The following is an 18,800-nucleotide window of genomic DNA, read 5'->3' as shown; positions in this document are numbered from 1 at the left end:
ATCAGGCAATAATGTGGAAGGATTTAAATTCACACACCTTGCTATTGAGACATTATCTGATCCCAGAATAACTTTCTCATATTTTGTAAGTCTGTTACTTGTTAAATGCTGTGTTTTACTTCTAGTAAGGAGAATTTCAACAGAATGGGGTACATAGATGTTTACAGGAAATCCCATTATAATTCCCTCACTTTGTTCAAGACTCACACTTGTTGCAGCCACCGCTTTTAAGCAACCTGGTAATGCTTTTGCAACAGGATCAAGTACTGCTGAGAAATATGCTATTGGTTTTCTCAGTTTTCCATGTCTCTGGATCAGAACAGATAATGCACATCCTTCTCTTTCACTACAATACAGCTCAAAATCCTTTTCATAGTCTGGCATACCTAAAGCAGGTGCTTCACACAAACTTCTTTTTAATTTCTCAAAAGCTTCCATTTCATTTTCTGTCAGAATAATTGGATCTTTTATATCTGATTTTGTTAATCTCTGTAGTGGTTTCGCAATTACTGAAAATCCACTAATCCATTGGCGACAATAGCCAACCATCCCTAGAAACATTCTAACCTGTCTCTGTGTTTTTGGAGGTTGCATTCCCTGAATCATTTTAATTCTCTCAATTGTCACTTGTCTGACTCCCTTTGCAATTCAGTGACCAAGGTATTTTACCTCTTGTTTGCAAAACTGTAATTTTGCAGGTGACACTTTATGTCCCTCATCTGCTAGATGATTCAAAAGAGTAATTGTATCTGTGACACAGTTATCTCGTGTTTTTGCTGTTACAAGTAAGTCATCAATGTACTAAACCAATGTTGATTTTCCAGGTAAATTTATATTTTCCAAGGACTTTTTTAACAACTGATTAAAAATAGATGGACTCTCTGTATACCCTTGAGGAATATGACACCATGCTAATATGCGACCTTGGAACCGGAATGCAAACATTTGCTGACTGTCTGGATGCAATGGAACAGTAAAGAATGCATTGCAAAGTTTAATGACCGTATACCATTCTGCATCATGCGGAATTTGGTAAAGAATCACTGCTGGATTTGGAACAACTGGACAACATGGAACAACTATTTGGTTAACCTTTCTCAGGTCTTGAACTATCCTGTATGTTCCATTTGGCTTTTTGATCCCCATAATCGGTGAATTACAAGGACTGCTTTCAATTTCTTTTAATACACCTTGTTTTATGAATTTGTCAATTACAGGAATAACACCTTCAATTGTTTCTGCTTTCATTTTATACTGTGGAATGTTTGGAAAATCTATTCCCCGTTTCACTGTGATTTTAACTGGGTCTACGTTTTTCATCAAGCCCATCTCATTTCCTGACAAATCCCAAATTTCAGCTTTGACTGTCTTTTTCAGTTCTTCAGGTAAATTGTCTTTATCAAATGCAGGAAATAATGTACTTTCCTCTGCTTCAACCATTAGCATTGTCAATTTGTAAAGCCCATCTTCTTCTAATGTCTGAAGCTCAATACCCTCCGGTGAGCAGTATTTTTTGCAGTTCATCTTGCAGAGAATGTCATTCCCTAGCAAGTTTACAGGGCTGCTGTTACAAACTACAAATCTATGTTTATCTTTAAATTTGCCAATTTCAGTTTTCACAGGCTCTGTCAAATCTGTTTTAATCTGTTGATTAGCTACACCAACTACTTGGATTGATTCACCAGAGAGAGGCAGGTTTTCTATTTCCACTGATCTAACAGTAGAACTGGTAGCACCAGTGTGCACAAGAAAAGTGATTTCTACATCATTCACTTTGCCATTTACAAATGGACCAGACTGGTCAACCTCAAGAGTGGCTCCAAGCACACACTCTTCCCCCTCTCTCAGGCACCGTCATAAGTAATCCTCAGAATCACTTCCACTATTTTCTGTCATCAAAAATTGTCGAGAAACATTTGGCACATTTACTCTTTGTGGTCTGATTACCTGATCACCTCCGCTGAATCCTGTTTCCGAATTATACCTCTGACCATTCACACAATTAGGAAGAGGAGGTTGTGGAATCTGACTCTGCTGATTCACTAACTGTCGCTGTAGCTGTTGCTGCAGATTTAGCTCATTTAACTGTCGCTGTAGCTGTTGCTGCAGATTTACATCATTCTGCATCTGTGGATTTAATGATGCATTTTTAAAATTTCTGGGCAGATTTTTACATTCGCGCTTCCAGTGTCCAATTTCGCCACAATTTAAACAAGGCAGCTTTTGTTTTAGCTCTCAATATTAACATTAAATTTAGGTTTATTAAAATTGCCTTTAAATTTTCCATGACCCTGATTCTGATTAAGATTGACATTTTTGTTTTGTAAATTTGCAATCTGCTGTTCAGCTACTTTCACCTGTGCCCACATTGCCTTTTCCTTAAGCTTTTTCTGTCTCGCGTCTATCTCATCACTGCAGTATTTTGCCTTTTTTCAGAATATCATCAACTGAAAGTGATTGCCAAACGACAATTCCATTTCTAATCATTTCTCCAATTTCAGGTCTCAGGCCATAAACAAATCTGTATATAAAGCGGCTCATATCCTTTTCACTTAATTTTTCATAGCCACTGTATTGTTTGAAAACCAACAGTAGTCTTTCATAGAATGAATGTACCGACTCTTTTGGTTCCTGATTTGTTCTGTCAATTTTAACCCAATCAACTTCTTTAGGAGCAATTTTATTTTTCAACCAGACAATTACTTTATCATATAGACCCATAACAACTGGTGATGGAGCACCTGGTGCTTCATCTCGAGCAGGTTTTACCTTAGGCCAACTTACAGAGACTTTACATTCTGTCCAAAGATCTGATGGGACAACAATGTCAAAAAATCCATCTAAATCAATCCACAGAACTTTAGAAACCTTTATGAATCTATCTACCTGTCGATACCATTCCACTGGCTTTTCCCTCAACCGAGGAAAATCATTTGTGAACAACAAAATATCCTGTCTAGACCAAGGAACATGTACATAACCACCTACTGCTATTTCTCTCATTGAGTACTGATTAGCCACCATGCTCTTTTCTCTCCTTTCTTCCTCTCTTTTCTTTGTCCATTTCACTCTCCATTTACTTAAATCACCCAATTTTTTGATGTACACAATCAAATCTTTTATATGCAGAATTCTTCCCATCGCATTAAAATTCCCAATGTCTTTTTCAGTAAATTCTAATCTGTAATGTTTTCCCAAATTTTTTTGTTTGCTCAAGTCAATTTCTAATTCTGTAGCTAATTCTTCTAGCTGTTGATATTTATTTTTCGTTTTCCATTGTATGCTTTTACAAATGAATACCAATTCATCATCTTGATAATGCTTTAAACTGTCAGGACCAATAGTGCCAATAATTAATTCCTCCAAATCTGCTTTAAGTCTCACGACATCAAGCTTTGAAATTGAATCTGTTTTCTCAACACTCTTTTCTGGAGATTCAGTATCTGACTCTGCACCCATTGGTATTCTGCATAATGAACCTGGATTAAAAGTTAAATCAGGCATCATTGTTTTCTCTCGATGTATTTCAGTTAATTCCGAGTAAAAATTTTCAGCTACTTTTTGAATTTCTGCATTTAATGGAATAGTCAAACCTGAATGTTTAATTTCTCCTTGATCAAATACAGGCTGAACAGGACCAATTGTTACTGGAACTGTTACTGCTTCCATGCCTTTAGTTAATTGTCTAATTAATTCTTCCTTTGATCGTAAGTATTCTAAAACACTTGGAGTTTCTTCACCTCTTCCAGCACCCATTAGATCTCTAGAAGGAGTCTCATTTCTTGAAACTGGAGTCTCAGGAAAATTTCTACTTTCACCATATGCACTAGAATTAGTTCTCGTTTCTATTCTTACAGGAGTTCCTGTATTATTTGGGTAAAATCTGGGTGATTCCTCATTAAGTGGAGGTGCACTTGGTGTGGTTCCTGTAGAAACCATCGGGGTAGACCATGAACAAGCTGGTTTTAAAGGAGTCTGTTTCTTATTTGTAAGGTATATTTCTTCTAAAACTGGATCTTCCAAATCACTTTCTTCAATATTATTTCTCTTTTGGGTATTCTTTTGACCTGGTATTTCAGTAATCATTACTCTTACTGGGTAGAGACCATCACACATGTCTGCCTGTCTCCATCGATGCATACTATCCTCATGAGTTTCTCTTTTAAAATTTGATTTTGGAGGTCTTATTATACCACTTGCTTCCCGTTGAAGTTGAAACATTTCATCCTCCCATTCAACTAAAGCTTCAAATTGTGTTGGTCTAGGCTTCGGCACAAGAGCAGTCATCTTTTCTCTCAATTTTTTTTAAATTCCCATATTAAATGAGCCATCTTCTGGCCAAGCTAAAACACCATCATTTTTAGTATAATTCATCCAGTTATCAAACCAAAGGCAAGTATGATAACCATATTCACCTTCCATATAGGCTGCAGGTGTTTTGTATTTATGAAGTAATTTTCCACCTCGCGTCTCAATTTTCTTATCAGGTGAAAATATATATTTCAATTTCTGAAGCCATGAAAGCTTCTTTTCCTCTTTTCTGTAATAGTAACTCATGTTTTATTCAAATTCGTTTAATTTAAAATGATCGTAAATGTTTCCTGGTTGTTCCGCAAAACCAACCAATCCGTGCGCAAAATACACCAACAAGCCAATCAGGTTAAGCTACGTCACCACCTTGCTCAACCAATAGGACTGCTGCTTTCTAAATGAGCAAATTAGCTTATAGCTTGACTCAGTCACGTGAACCAATCAGTACGCTAGCTGTGACGTATGTTAGCCAATCACAGCGCGGACCCTGTGACGTACACAGCCGCTGGAGCTTTTCGTCTCTCACTCTTAGCGCTCACCCCTCCTTCACAAAATATTTTCACAGTGCCATTTTAAGAAAACCTTTTCAATGAATTTCGATTAATAACAACAGGAAAACAAACCATTTGTCTGTTTCACTAAAATAACGAGCTTGTTTCTCTCTGAATGTACATTAAGTAGCAAATCAAAGTTTGACTCGAACGAATTTACAAAATCATTTTCGCACTTTCAAACGGAAAGTTTCCCTAACCATACATGAAATCTTGGTAGGACTTTATCCAACCATAGAAATCCAAATTTACCAGTAAGAATAGACGACGCTTCCTTACCCTTCACACAAGCTCGGATAAAATTCTACTACTCTTTTCACAGTCCCTATACTCAAAAGCTACAATTTTATAGACACTCCTCACTATACATTCTACCTAACACACCTAAAAATTCCTAAATTCGTGCTGTACGTCCACAACACTAGTGATATATGACAATACCACTATTTTGAAACAGAACAAATGCACTGTGTAACTTCATTTGTCACACCACTCATATGCCGGCATAACTAGGATTTTTCACACTGCAGGAAAAAACCTTTTGACTACATGTAACAAATGAACAAACTCAACGTATGTTAAACATCAATCCTATGTAATTACCATGTAGCATGTCAGTTACCATAGCAACCATAACTCTGCTACCAGAGAATTGATCCAGCGCCCCTATAGAAAATATGTCATAACAACACTACCCAACTCCATAATACTCACCATTAATCATAAAACACTCACAAGGTCCATAAACTAACGTGACATATTTTGAGCAACTGAATCATGTGACCTAATTAATAAAACCTATTCACAATTTATATACACATTTATATACAACCGCAGTATAATGATTTCACCATGGTTTTTGTAAAGCTTTGCATTTAATTAAGTCACTTAGGCAAATGGATCTGCTGATGGTAATGACTATGAAATAAGACCAGCTTGTCTTTTCAAAAATTCTTATTTATTAATTATTTATTCAACAAAAGTGCATTTTATTAGAGGAATAGCAAATTAGTCTGACAGTTCCAAGCAAAATCAAATAGCATGTTATATGAAGAATAAACAGTTTTCCATCACCTAGACCCTATTTTCCCTAACTAAAAATTCATTTCGCCTAAAGGTATAAAGATAAAAGTCATTCAACCCTATTGATTCTTACGTGCTCCAAAGAGTCCAACAGCACGTCACGCCTAACTGGAATCGGAAGAAGATGAACAGCAAGAGCCCCCTCCCTCCCGTGGGGACAGTTTTTATACCTTTTCTGACTAACTAAAGTATCTTTATCGCACGTTTTTCTGAAAATCTAAACTTCCCATTGGCTGAGCCATGTCAGTCCACTATTAGGTCACACTTTTCTGACCAAGTCCGGGGCCTCATCATAGCCCTTATTGTTCTTAGTTTCACCATCCTCTTTGCTTCCTCAAAACGATACTTTTACCGAGGAGAATCATTTCACTTCCTAATCTTGGCAGGCCATTCAGCATCCTGTCCTTGGCTATGACTCCAAGAACATATCCGACTCGACCATAATTATTTCTGCACAAAACGTTGTCAGCTCAGCAAAATACTCTGCGCATGAGTGAAGGCTTCACTCTGGTCAAGTCTTGAAAACTGCAGCACTGCCAGCCATTTTCTTTAAGCCCATTCGTAAAACTAATGTATAAACAAACACAAAACATCGATTAATGAAAGAAATAGAGTTTATTCTGTTACCCACCCACCTTTACTAATTATTAACCCATTAATAAATGTTACCTAGCAGAAGCAAATAAAGCAACAAACAGAATTGGGCAACGTAAAGACAGAAAGACAAAACATGAGCACACACAAATAAGCACATGCCATTAATAAATCAGCCGCATTTAATTCTGACAAAACAATAGACAAGATTAGCTTATTATTTTTCACGTACATGCAGATGCAACATAAAGCACATATATGAGCACATATATTAGTTCCCGCGTGTCATGAACTGCAATTTAAATCTAGGTTGGTTAGTAATATTCACTCCATTCACGTTAATTCAATTATTTTTATTATGAAAGTTTAACTTTGCGAGTTGAAATAAATATATTTCCAAATCTCGCTCAATACCAATTAGGCTCCACTTGCAGAGGCCCTGCAGTTTCGTCACCTCAGAGAGGTAATTCCCAGCCCACAGCGGGGTTTGAGCTGTGAGTTTCGCCTCCCATCCAATAATTTTGTCACCTTCCTCCACGCCTCCACAACCTCCACAACCGTTGCCGTCAGAGGCGATCTACATCTACCCCTGCGATACAGCGCATCTAAATAGGTACCACTACCCAAGACCATATGGTCCATTCTATACGCCGGTTCATCCATCGGGGCGAACACCCACCCATTAATGTTTATTTACTGTGCCGCCCAATAGTAGAGCCTCACATCCGGGACAGCGAGTCCTCCCTCGTATACCCCCCGCTGAAGCTTCCTCAGAGCGATTCTCGGGCATCCCCCTCCCCAGAGCAGAGTACACAGCTCCGAGTCAATCACCCGGAAGACCTTCTCCGGGACCGGGAAAGGAGTACTTTGCAAAACATAGAGTAGGCGAGGAAGGGCCATCATTTTGAATAGGACAGCACGTCCCATCAGGGAGAGCGGGAGAGTCCTCCAGTGTGCAACATTCCCACGTAGCCGCTCCAATTGAGCCTGTACATTCATACGCATGAACTCCTCCTCCGACTTCGTGATCCAGATTCCTAAGTATCGGAAGGTCTCCTTCCATACCAGCCCTTGACATTCCACGCCTAAATCCGGAGGTGGCCCTGACATCAGATGGCCCAGGGACTTGCCCTGTTAATGCGGTACCCAGAGTACTCGCCAAATGAGCGCAGGATCGACATAAGTCACCGAATGGAGTCAGCCGGATCGTGAACATATAATAACACATGATCAGCGTACAACGATATACGCTCCTCCCATCCACCCCCTAAGTCAATGCCTCGCACCATGGGATCAGTCCATACCCACGCTGCCAGTGGTTCCAGAGCCAGGGCAAATAACATCGGGGAAAGCGGACAGCCCTGCCTCGTGCCCTGCCCCAATTGAAACTCCCTAGAGAGGGCGCCGTTTACACGGACCCTCGCAAGCGGCGCAGTGTATAGCAATCTTACCCATGCTCTGAAGGTATCTCCAAAGCCCAGTCTGTCCAAGACCGCGTATATATATTGTTATTCCATACTGTCAAAGACCATATGGGCATCCAGTGACAGTAGAGCCGCCGGCATAGTTGGGCGAGTGGACACCGCCTGAAGCACCCCGAACAAGCGACGCAAGTTGAGTCTTGTATTTCTATGGGGCATAAAGCCCGACTGATCCGGGTGGATCAAAGACTGAATGACCGCCCCCAATCTGGTGGCTAGAATTTTGCCCAGGACCTTAGTTTCGTAATTGAGAAGTGAAATGGGCCTGTAGGAGCTACATAGATCCTGTGGTTTGCCCGACTTATACTTTACTACTATCGTTGCAGATCGAAGATCCTTTGGGAGCAACCAATCTGCTTGGCCTCATTAAACATTTTAAGCATATGCAGGGCAACCCGTCCCGATACACATCTGAACGCCTCCGTCGGGAACCCATTAGGACCCGGTGCCTTCCCCGCCTGCAAATCACCCATGGCCGCCTCTACCTCCTCTACTGTAATGTCAGATTCCAAGATTTCCTTATCATCAGGGTCTAACGTAGGTACGGGTATGTCACGCAGGAAATCAGCACACTCCCATTCCCATCGCTCAGTGTGCGGCTGATAGATAGTCTTGTAGTATTGCGCAAATGCCTCAGCTATTTCTGCACTAGTGTCCCGCATAATTCCGTCTGTCGGCCGGATTCCAGGAATCCAGTTACGATCCCTGTTGCGCTTCTCAAGCCAGGCTATCATCTTTTTCGCTTTATCCCCCAAGTTGTAGACACGCCGCTGCGTAGCAATAGCCCGCGACCTCACCTGGTCAGTCATCACAATCCCTTAGTTTTTTTTCTTTGAGTCGCAGTTTGCGCCTGACTTCCAGCTCTTGTTCCTGTGCTTAAGCATGGGCGTAAAATCCGTTCCGCTCGCGGATTTTGCGGATTTTCGGTAAATTCGCAATCCGAGAACTCTCGCGAACTTGCCGAAAATTCGTAAAATCCGTGCGAAGCGGATTTTTTGCTTGGTCGCACTTGCCAACTAGAATACTATACAATTTCGCGGGAGTAAACACTTGCGAACACGTAGATGCGGCGGGCAGCGACAATGTCGCAATTGCGAGATTGCAAAATTTGCAATTTCGCACAAGCAATCCACCAGCAGGCAGCATAAACCTTGAAAATTATGATTTTTATCAGAATAACTCCTCAGGTTGACATTTTCCTGCACTTTTTCTTTGCAAGGAGTCCATTTTGGGGGGTGGGGGTGGGAGGAAGGAAGTGCCCCACAGTTTCCAACTTCCTGTTCCTGTCCACCAGGCTCCTCCCAGTGCTTTCTTCAAGTGCTGGTCACTTTGATTTGGATCTTGACCTGGAAGGATTACTTTTTGTGGATGCTGCTGGATATTTGGATTTTTGCAAAACTGAAAGCACTCAGCAGGTGCAAAAGTTCAATCTTATCATTAGTAACCATTCCCTGTAGTGCTTCCTGAGGGGCCCCTCCAGAGTTCATTTGCCTACTTGCAACTATTCTATGACCCTGCTCTGACCCTCACAGCAGGCTCAGAGAATAGCTACAAGTATACAACAAAGGTCCTGTTAAAAAAATTACACTGCAACAGAAAGCAATTACAGACAAAACTGAAAGCACTCAGCAGGTGCAAAAGTTCAATCTTATAATTAGTAACCATTCCCTGTAGTGCTTCCTGAGGGGCCCCTTCAGAGTTCAGTTGCCTACTTGCAACTATAGGCCACAAAGGTCCTGTGAAAAAAAGTGCACTGCAACAGAAAGCAAATTACAGATAAGGAAGCAGGTGCCAGCCAGACTGGAAGTTTAAATTCAGTGACACATTAATCACCCCCAAATTAATTCATGTCAGTTGAAGCAGGGCAGGTGTGCTTGCTTTTTTTCACCCCCATAATCTACAGTGATAAACCAACCAGAGGGTGGCAGTGATGTACCAGAGGGTGGCATGGGTGTACCAGAGGGTGGCAGTGGTGAAACAGAGGGTGCTGTGAACCTGTGATGATGAACCAGATGTAGAAACAACATAGTCGCGGCCGTTGCGAGCCAACAAGTAAGTTCGCAATTGCGAACTGGTACAGAACCCTCGCGAACTGGCAGAAATCCTTGCGAACACACAAAAAAAAATCCGCTAATTCGCGAGAGTTCGCGGATTGCGAATCCGTAAATACGCAAGTTCGCGGATTGCCAATTCGCAAAATCCGCCCATGCTTACCTGTGCTTCCCCCCTGGCGCACTCCAAGTCATGAATCTCAGTATCTACTTTTCCTTCCTCCGCTTCCCCGTCTCTGCCTGCACAAAGTCCCTGGCCACGGTCTTATATGCCTCCCAGAGGGTACAATGAGATCTAACGGAGCCCACATTCTCTTCAAAATATTGATACACTCGCTCCCCAAATCATTCCTGAAACTCCTGATCCTTGAACAGGAAAACATCCAATCTAGGGGGTGTAGACCAATCCCGCGTGGGACCCCTTAGCTGTACTCCTACCGGGGAATGATCGAATATACCTCTGGTTTTATGACAACTATTGTGGAAGAGGCCCATGTGTCCCACCTGTGTAAAGAGGTAATTAATCCTGGACCCCGAACCATGTGCCGCGGAAATATGCATATACTGTCGAAGGTGGGGTTATGTGCCCTCCATAGGTCCACCAAACCCATCGCATGTACAAAGTCCCCCAGTTGGTGTCCCCCCCGGTCAGGACCTATCCATTCCTCTAACCATCACATCATTCATGTCCCCCCTAAGACCAGGACTCCACCTGGCATGTCCAGGAGCAGTTTCCCAATGTCTGGGAGTGTGGTGCTGTGAAGTTTTGGGGTAATGTAAACAGAGCAGAGGTTAACCGTGTAACCCTCCCACCGACCAGATATCGCCACATAGTGCCCCAGCAGGTCAAGCCACTTTTGGCTAATCACCTGTGGAAGCAAGTTTTTCACGAGGATCCCGGCACCCCTGGAGCCCGTGGTAAAGCCTGCGTGGGCCTGTAGTGTGTATCCAAATCTGTTAAGGGTCTTATAATGGTTACCTATCAGGTGTGTCTCCTGAAGGAAGACTATGTCTGGGGCATGCCTGTGGAGGTACTGAAGGACCATGGTACGCATGATTTTGTTCTGCAGACCATTAACGTTCCAAGACAAAATGTTAATCCTCTGTGTCTTCGGTGTATGTATCATAAATCGCTAGCAAAAGGGACCTAAAAGGTGTTTGTCCACCCTCGCTGCCGCCCGTCACCCGCATGTCCATCAACAGTGCTAATTGAGCCCACCAAACAATACTCTGTACAAACCCAAATACAAAGATCAAACATTCAACTACCCCCCCAACCTCCTGCCCCCTCCCTGCTACCCTGCTTCTCAGGCCAACATTACCTGACTCACACCAACAAGCAGAGCGCCTGTCGCCCATAAAACGAAAACTGTGGGGGTGTGTGCTACAACCAGACAGGTATCCTGAGGGTCTCACTTAGCCCATACTCTACATATCTAGCTGGCATAACATCCCATCCTAGGGGAGACAGGACAATCAATGTAGATAGTGCAACCGGAAATATGAATCAACTTCTCACCCCCTCTGTGACATGCGCCCGCTCCGATAGTCAAATTAGGATCAAACGACTCATCTATCAGTCAATCGGGGTAGGTGCCTCACTTTACAGCGAAGTCCCAGCTGTGGAATATTTATACTTTACGTGTGCTTCAACTTGCCCCTCCAGGCCATGGCTCCCTCCGCAGTCTCATCCAAGGTCGGGCGAGGCAGATAGGCTCTGTGCACGAGCCCCACCAGGTCTCCGGATCCCCCCACGCCGCCGTCTCTCTCTCTCCGTCGAACCCGTGGTGGAGGTCAGAGGAAGCACCACAGTGTCTCTCCAACTGTCTCTCGGCCGTTGACTATCAGATTGTTGCACATTTTCCTCCAGCCACGCGTGGGCGTCCTCCGGGGACGTGAAGAAGAAGGATTTTCCATGCGAAAGAAACTTGAGATGCACCGGGAAAAACATCATATACTTAATGCCACGATTCCAAAGCTCCTTTTTGACTCCGTCGAACCATCGGCGCTCCTGTTGGACCTTGATGGTAAAATCCGGAAAGAAGCGGATGGTGGCATTATCGATCCGCAGGTCTCCATGTTGTCGGACGGCTTGCAAGATGGCATTTCGGTCTCTATAACTTAGGATCCGGGCAATAATCGTTCTAGGGGGAGCACCGGGGCGAGGCGGAGGAATCGGAGCTCTGTGTGCTCTTTCAATAACGAAAAACTTGGAGAGCCTCTTGGGCTTTAGGTGATTCAGGATAATGTCCTCCAAAAACAAGTCGACACTCGGCCCTTCCATTTTCTCCGGCACTCCCACCACTCGAATATTGTTCCTTCGGGCCCTCCCTTCCTTGTCCTCCAGCCGGGCCTCCGATTGCTTCTGCTGATGGGTTAACTGCTGGACCTGGTTTTACAGCTCTTTAGTGGTTTGTTGCAGTTCAGCAATCGCCACGGCATTTTGAGTGGCTTTCTCCGAGGTCTTATTCAGATCGGCCTGCTGGAGGGCCATTTCTATAGTGACAGTGTCGATTTTAGCTTCCAACGTCGCTCCTAATGTTTGTATTGCCTGCATGATATGTTATGTTATGTTAGCGAGCACTTATAGAGCGCGCGTACACCCTTGGGTTATATGGCGCTAAGACTGAAGATGATTGCAGCTGAGGTACTAGGCATAGGCTTGCTCAAATAACCAGGTTTTTAAAGCCTTCCTAAAGCGGAGAAGATTATTGCAACTTCTAAGTGCCAGAGGGAGGGTGTTCCAGAGTCTGGGGGCCAAATAAGAGAAATGGCAGCCTCCCTGTCGTTTCCGTTTAAAAGACAAAGTAGTCAGTAGGCAATGGTGGGCTGAGCGAAGGCAGCACCGGGGAATATATTTTGTGATCATATTACTTATAAATCTAGGGCTGTTACTGTGCAAAGCCTTAAAGGCTAGGCAGCAAGTCTTAAAGGCAACTCGTTGAGCTATCGGAAGCCAGTGAAGTTGTGACAGGCTTGGTCTGGCTGACAACCGCTTGGGTTGTTTAAGAATCAATCTAACTGCCTGGTTCTACACCATTTGAAGTCTATTTTGTAGACCGACAGGAAGACCAAGATAAATAGAGTTAGAGAAATCCAGCCGTGAGAGTATAAGGGCCAACACCACCTGTAATAACGCTGAATAAGTCAGCAGGTGTGCAATTTTCCTAATTTCACGAAGTTGGAAGACACTGGAGGAGATCACAGCACCTACCTGTCCGCGAAGTGAAAGGTCAGCGTTGATTGTGACCCCTAAACTTTTCACGGAAGAGGATGGGATAAGGGGGGTCCAAGTTCTGCCGGCCAAAAATGCGTACCCCAGCTGTTTTTGCTGTTCCCAGGCAAAACCAACTCAGTTTTGCCCGGGTTGAGTTTCAAATGGTTCACATCCATCCAACGCTGGATGTGAAGCATAGTGGATTGGAACTCACTAGCTGCATTAGGGGAGCCGAGAGGAAATATGATCTGAAGATCATCCGCATAGTTGAAGACAGTGATATTCCTGTCTTTGAGTGAATGGATCAACGGTCTCATATATAGATTAAAGTGCAGTGGGGACAGGGAGGAACCTTGCGGAACCCCACAGGTGGAAGAGAGTTTGGGGGCAGTGAAATTCCCAAGCCTCACTGCTTGAGTACGATCCGTGAGAAAGGATTCGATCCATCCAAGTGTGGGACCACTCAGGCCTGCTTGCTCGACACGGTTCAACAAGATGGTGTGGTCGACCGTGTCGAACGCGGCTGACAAATCAAGGAGCACCAGTGCTTGATGGTCACCCCTGTCCGCATTAGCTCTCAAGATGTCCAAGACTGCGAGGATCACAGCCTCCGTTGAGTGAGCTGGACGAAACCCGGCTTGATTAGGCTCCAGGTAGTCCGAACATTCAATAAACCTAGAAACACATCTGGCTCATGGGCCTCTAATATTTTAGCCAGGAAAGGAAGAAGAGAAATAGTATGGTAGTTGACAGGGTTGCTAGGGTCCGCCCCAGGTTTCTTTATGAGGGGGACTACTGTTGCATGCTTGAAGGCACTAGGAACCTTGCCTTGGGCAAGAGATTCATTAAGAAAAGGGAGCTCGCTCTGAGGCAAGACCATAAGTATCTTTTTTGAGATGTGCGGGGGCAGAAGTCGTCAGGTGATCCCGATTTGACAGGGATCATAAGTTCAGATAATGTTTTAGGACAGATGGGGTGGAGAGTATCTAATGTGCAATGATTATAAAAAAATATCATCCAGTGGTTCCCAGTTGGTAGTATTGGGGAGGCTGGCTTTGATGGAAATGATTTTATCCAGAAAGAAAGCATTCAAAGAATTACAAAGTTCTTGGGTGGGGATCTGGGTGGGCGCAGTTCTAGTGTCATTACATAAGTTGTTCACAGTATTAAAGATTTATTTAGGTTTATTACGGGCGTTGATTAATTTAGTGGAAAAATAGGCCATTTTGTTAGTCAGAATGGCTTTTTTGTATTCTCCACGGGCGGTAGCAAATTGCTCCCTGTCTTCAGTTGAGTATCTTAATCTCCATTTCCTCTTGAATTGGCGTAGCTCAAGTCTTTGTTTTTTGAGGTCGGAAGTGTATCATTTATGCGCCTCAGAGTGGCGAGCACGAGATAATTTGACAATAGCGGCGTGAATGTTACTAGCTGAGAATAGCCACTCTGGGACTCTGCTCTCCATGGAATTGACATCCTGACAGAAGGTGGGTACAGAGTTCACCAAAGTTTTGATTAAATCTGATTTATTCAGAGATCTCCATTTCCTGGTTTTGCCGCCCACCAAGAGGGTGGACTTTTTATGGCTGCTAGAAGTAATTGTAAATTGTTTCAGATGATGATCTGTATGAAGGGGGGCTGCACTCGAATATTCGAATTTAATCCAATTAAACCAATATATGTGCTGTGTCGGGATTAGTGCCTGCACACTGTGAATAATAACTTGTATATGGCCTGGTGCCAAAAGGCCACCAGGACTCCAAACACGCACAATAAAATAAATACTCCTTTTAAACAAACTATAATGTTTTATCACATATGTTTCATCCAAAGTTCATTTTTTTATAGACATTGTATATTGCAAACTCATCATTTCCATCAATGAATCAGAACATTAAAGCATCATTAGTACAATCAATGAAACTGTAAGAACATAATCAAAACATAACAACAACCCAATGCATTTCGGGGCCCTGCCCCTTCCTCAGGGGTCTGTATAAGAAAAGAGAAAGGAAAGAAGAAAAGGAGACCGTATTACTTTTGTTGCCAAGGGAGGAAAAACTTTCTTGCGTAAATTGAAACTTGCGTTTTTTAGCTCACCTAATAGTTGATGTGTTACGCGTTGCCAAAAAGTTGACAGAGCGCGAAGTTCTCTTTTAAGGTTCTATGGAAAAACGAGTGGAATTGTGTATTTATAAATGATTAACCGATAGCCTAAAAAATGCCAATCCTCGAGCAAGTTTATAAGGGCTCACCTGAATGTAGAAAGCTGTGCCCAATCTGAAAAACGCGAATGGACAACCATAAGTATATGAGTCAATAATACTTAAAGTAACATAAAAATAAAAATAAAAATAAAATAGGCAATGCGTGCTTTTACCTGTGGGGTGAGTATTTGTTCTAACCCCCAAATGGACAATCTTGTCACCGAGGTTGCCTAAAAGACAATAATGTCAAGAAATAGGAACTAAGTATATCGCTAGAGGCTGTCTGCCGTTCTAGGCGTTTTAAGCAAGCGCATTTGCTTACCTGCGGGGTAAATAATATTGCCGGTCCCGCTTTATAATATGAGGCTCACGAGTCCACTCTGCATAAAGAGAGAACGAGTGTTACTAATATTTGCTACGCACTCGTTTTGATAACGAAAAACGAAAAAATGGGTTTCTATCCCTTACCGATATTTCACCAGGGTGCACGCCAAAATCTGCTCAGATCTACATGTGCCTAAAGAAACGCGGATGTTTCTTAAATCCATTTACTCTGTTTACCGGAGCCACCAACATAGAAATAAGACTATGGGCAAAATGTGTCAACCATTTTGAAATGGTATAATTACTTAGTTATTTAGAGAAACTCTAAACTAAGAAGTAGGACTACGAACAAAACGTGTCGGCCATTTTAGAGTGGTATTTTTGCCGAAACTGAATTAAAGGGAGTGTAAACTATAGGAAAAAAGAAAAAGATGAGGAAAAGGAAAAATACCAGAATGAGCATGAAAAAAGAAGAAAGGCATTTTATCATCAAATTCCTACCTATTTACAGGCTAAACGTCACCATTTGAATAAGAATGACAATCATATCTAGAAATATTGGTTATCTATAGTACTAACCATGTTGTGATAGTAGGTGTGTGCCAACGTGTGGGGGTTACCCTAGGGTGCTTAGTGAGTCTAATTGCTAAACGTAAGCCCCTTGGGATCCGCCTCACACGATGATATTGAATTAATGTGGACGCATGTAGACGTTGATTTAATTCTCGTCGTGCCAAATACTCAAGTTGTTTTAACTGCTGCGCAGTTGACCCTCCTTGGGTGTCAAAAGTCTTGGTTTCCTTTATGAGTTTGTAGATTTGCGAGGCTTCTTCTGCAGAGTATCCTCTAATATTCGCTCTGTTATCTGTAATTCCAGCTATTGATTCGAACGACATTGTGCAGTGGTGCAAGCTCCCGTGTGGCAGTGGAACTATGAAAATGTATGAAGGGGGGCTGCACTCGAATATTCGAATTTAATCCAATTAAACCAATATATGTGCTGTGTCGGGATTAGTGCCTGCACACTGTGAATAATAACTTGTATATGGCCTGGTGCCAAAAGGCCACCAGGACTCCAAACACGCACAATAAAATAAATACTCCTTTTAAACAAACTATAATGTTTTATCACATATGTTTCATCCAAAGTTCATTTTTTTATAGACATTGTATATTGCAAACTCATCATTTCCATCAATGAATCAGAACATTAAAGCATCATTAGTACAATCAATGAAACTGTAAGAACATAATCAAAACATAACAACAACCCAATGCATTTCGGGGCCCTGCCCCTTCCTCAGGGGTCTGTATAAGAAAAGAGAAAGGAAAGAAGAAAAGGAGACCGTATTACTTTTGTTGCCAAGGGAGGAAAAACTTTCTTGCGTAAATTGAAACTTGCGTTTTTTAGCTCACCTAATAGTTGATGTGTTACGCGTTGCCAAAAAGTTGACAGAGCGCGAAGTTCTCTTTTAAGGTTCTATGGAAAAACGAGTGGAATTGTGTATTTATAAATGATTAACCGATAGCCTAAAAAATGCCAATCCTCGAGCAAGTTTATAAGGGCTCACCTGAATGTAGAAAGCTGTGCCCAATCTGAAAAACGCGAATGGACAACCATAAGTATATGAGTCAATAATACTTAAAGTAACATAAAAATAAAAATAAAAATAAAATAGGCAATGCGTGCTTTTACCTGTGGGGTGAGTATTTGTTCTAACCCCCAAATGGACAATCTTGTCACCGAGGTTGCCTAAAAGACAATAATGTCAAGAAATAGGAACTAAGTATATCGCTAGAGGCTGTCTGCCGTTCTAGGCGTTTTAAGCAAGCGCATTTGCTTACCTGCGGGGTAAATAATATTGCCGGTCCCGCTTTATAATATGAGGCTCACGAGTCCACTCTGCATAAAGAGAGAACGAGTGTTACTAATATTTGCTACGCACTCGTTTTGATAACGAAAAACGAAAAAATGGGTTTCTATCCCTTACCGATATTTCACCAGGGTGCACGCCAAAATCTGCTCAGATCTACATGTGCCTAAAGAAACGCGGATGTTTCTTAAATCCATTTACTCTGTTTACCGGAGCCACCAACATAGAAATAAGACTATGGGCAAAATGTGTCAACCATTTTGAAATGGTATAATTACTTAGTTATTTAGAGAAACTCTAAACTAAGAAGTAGGACTACGAACAAAACGTGTCGGCCATTTTAGAGTGGTATTTTTGCCGAAACTGAATTAAAGGGAGTGTAAACTATAGGAAAAAAGAAAAAGATGAGGAAAAGGAAAAATACCAGAATGAGCATGAAAAAAGAAGAAAGGCATTTTATCATCAAATTCCTACCTATTTACAGGCTAAACGTCACCATTTGAATAAGAATGACAATCATATCTAGAAATATTGGTTATCTATAGTACTAACCATGTTGTGATAGTAGGTGTGTGCCAACGTGTGGGGGTTACCCTAGGGTGCTTAGTGAGTCTAATTGCTAAACGTAAGCCCCTTGGGATCCGCCTCACACGATGATATTGAATTAATGTGGACGCATGTAGACGTTGATTTAATTCTCGTCGTGCCAAATACTCAAGTTGTTTTAACTGCTGCGCAGTTGACCCTCCTTGGGTGTCAAAAGTCTTGGTTTCCTTTATGAGTTTGTAGATTTGCGAGGCTTCTTCTGCAGAGTATCCTCTAATATTCGCTCTGTTATCTGTAATTCCAGCTATTGATTCGAACGACATTGTGCAGTGGTGCAAGCTCCCGTGTGGCAGTGGAACTATGAAAATGTATGAAGGGGGGCTGCACTCGAATATTCGAATTTAATCCAATTAAACCAATATATGTGCTGTGTCGGGATTAGTGCCTGCACACTGTGAATAATAACTTGTATATGGCCTGGTGCCAAAAGGCCACCAGGACTCCAAACACGCACAATAAAATAAATACTCCTTTTAAACAAACTATAATGTTTTATCACATATG

The sequence above is a fragment of the Lissotriton helveticus genome, chromosome 2_1, assembly GCF_964261635.1.
Source record: "Lissotriton helveticus chromosome 2_1, aLisHel1.1, whole genome shotgun sequence".
NCBI lineage: Eukaryota > Metazoa > Chordata > Amphibia > Caudata > Salamandridae > Lissotriton > Lissotriton helveticus.
The sequence above is the reverse complement of the archived record's forward strand: the minus strand, read 5'-3'. Positions refer to the sequence as shown.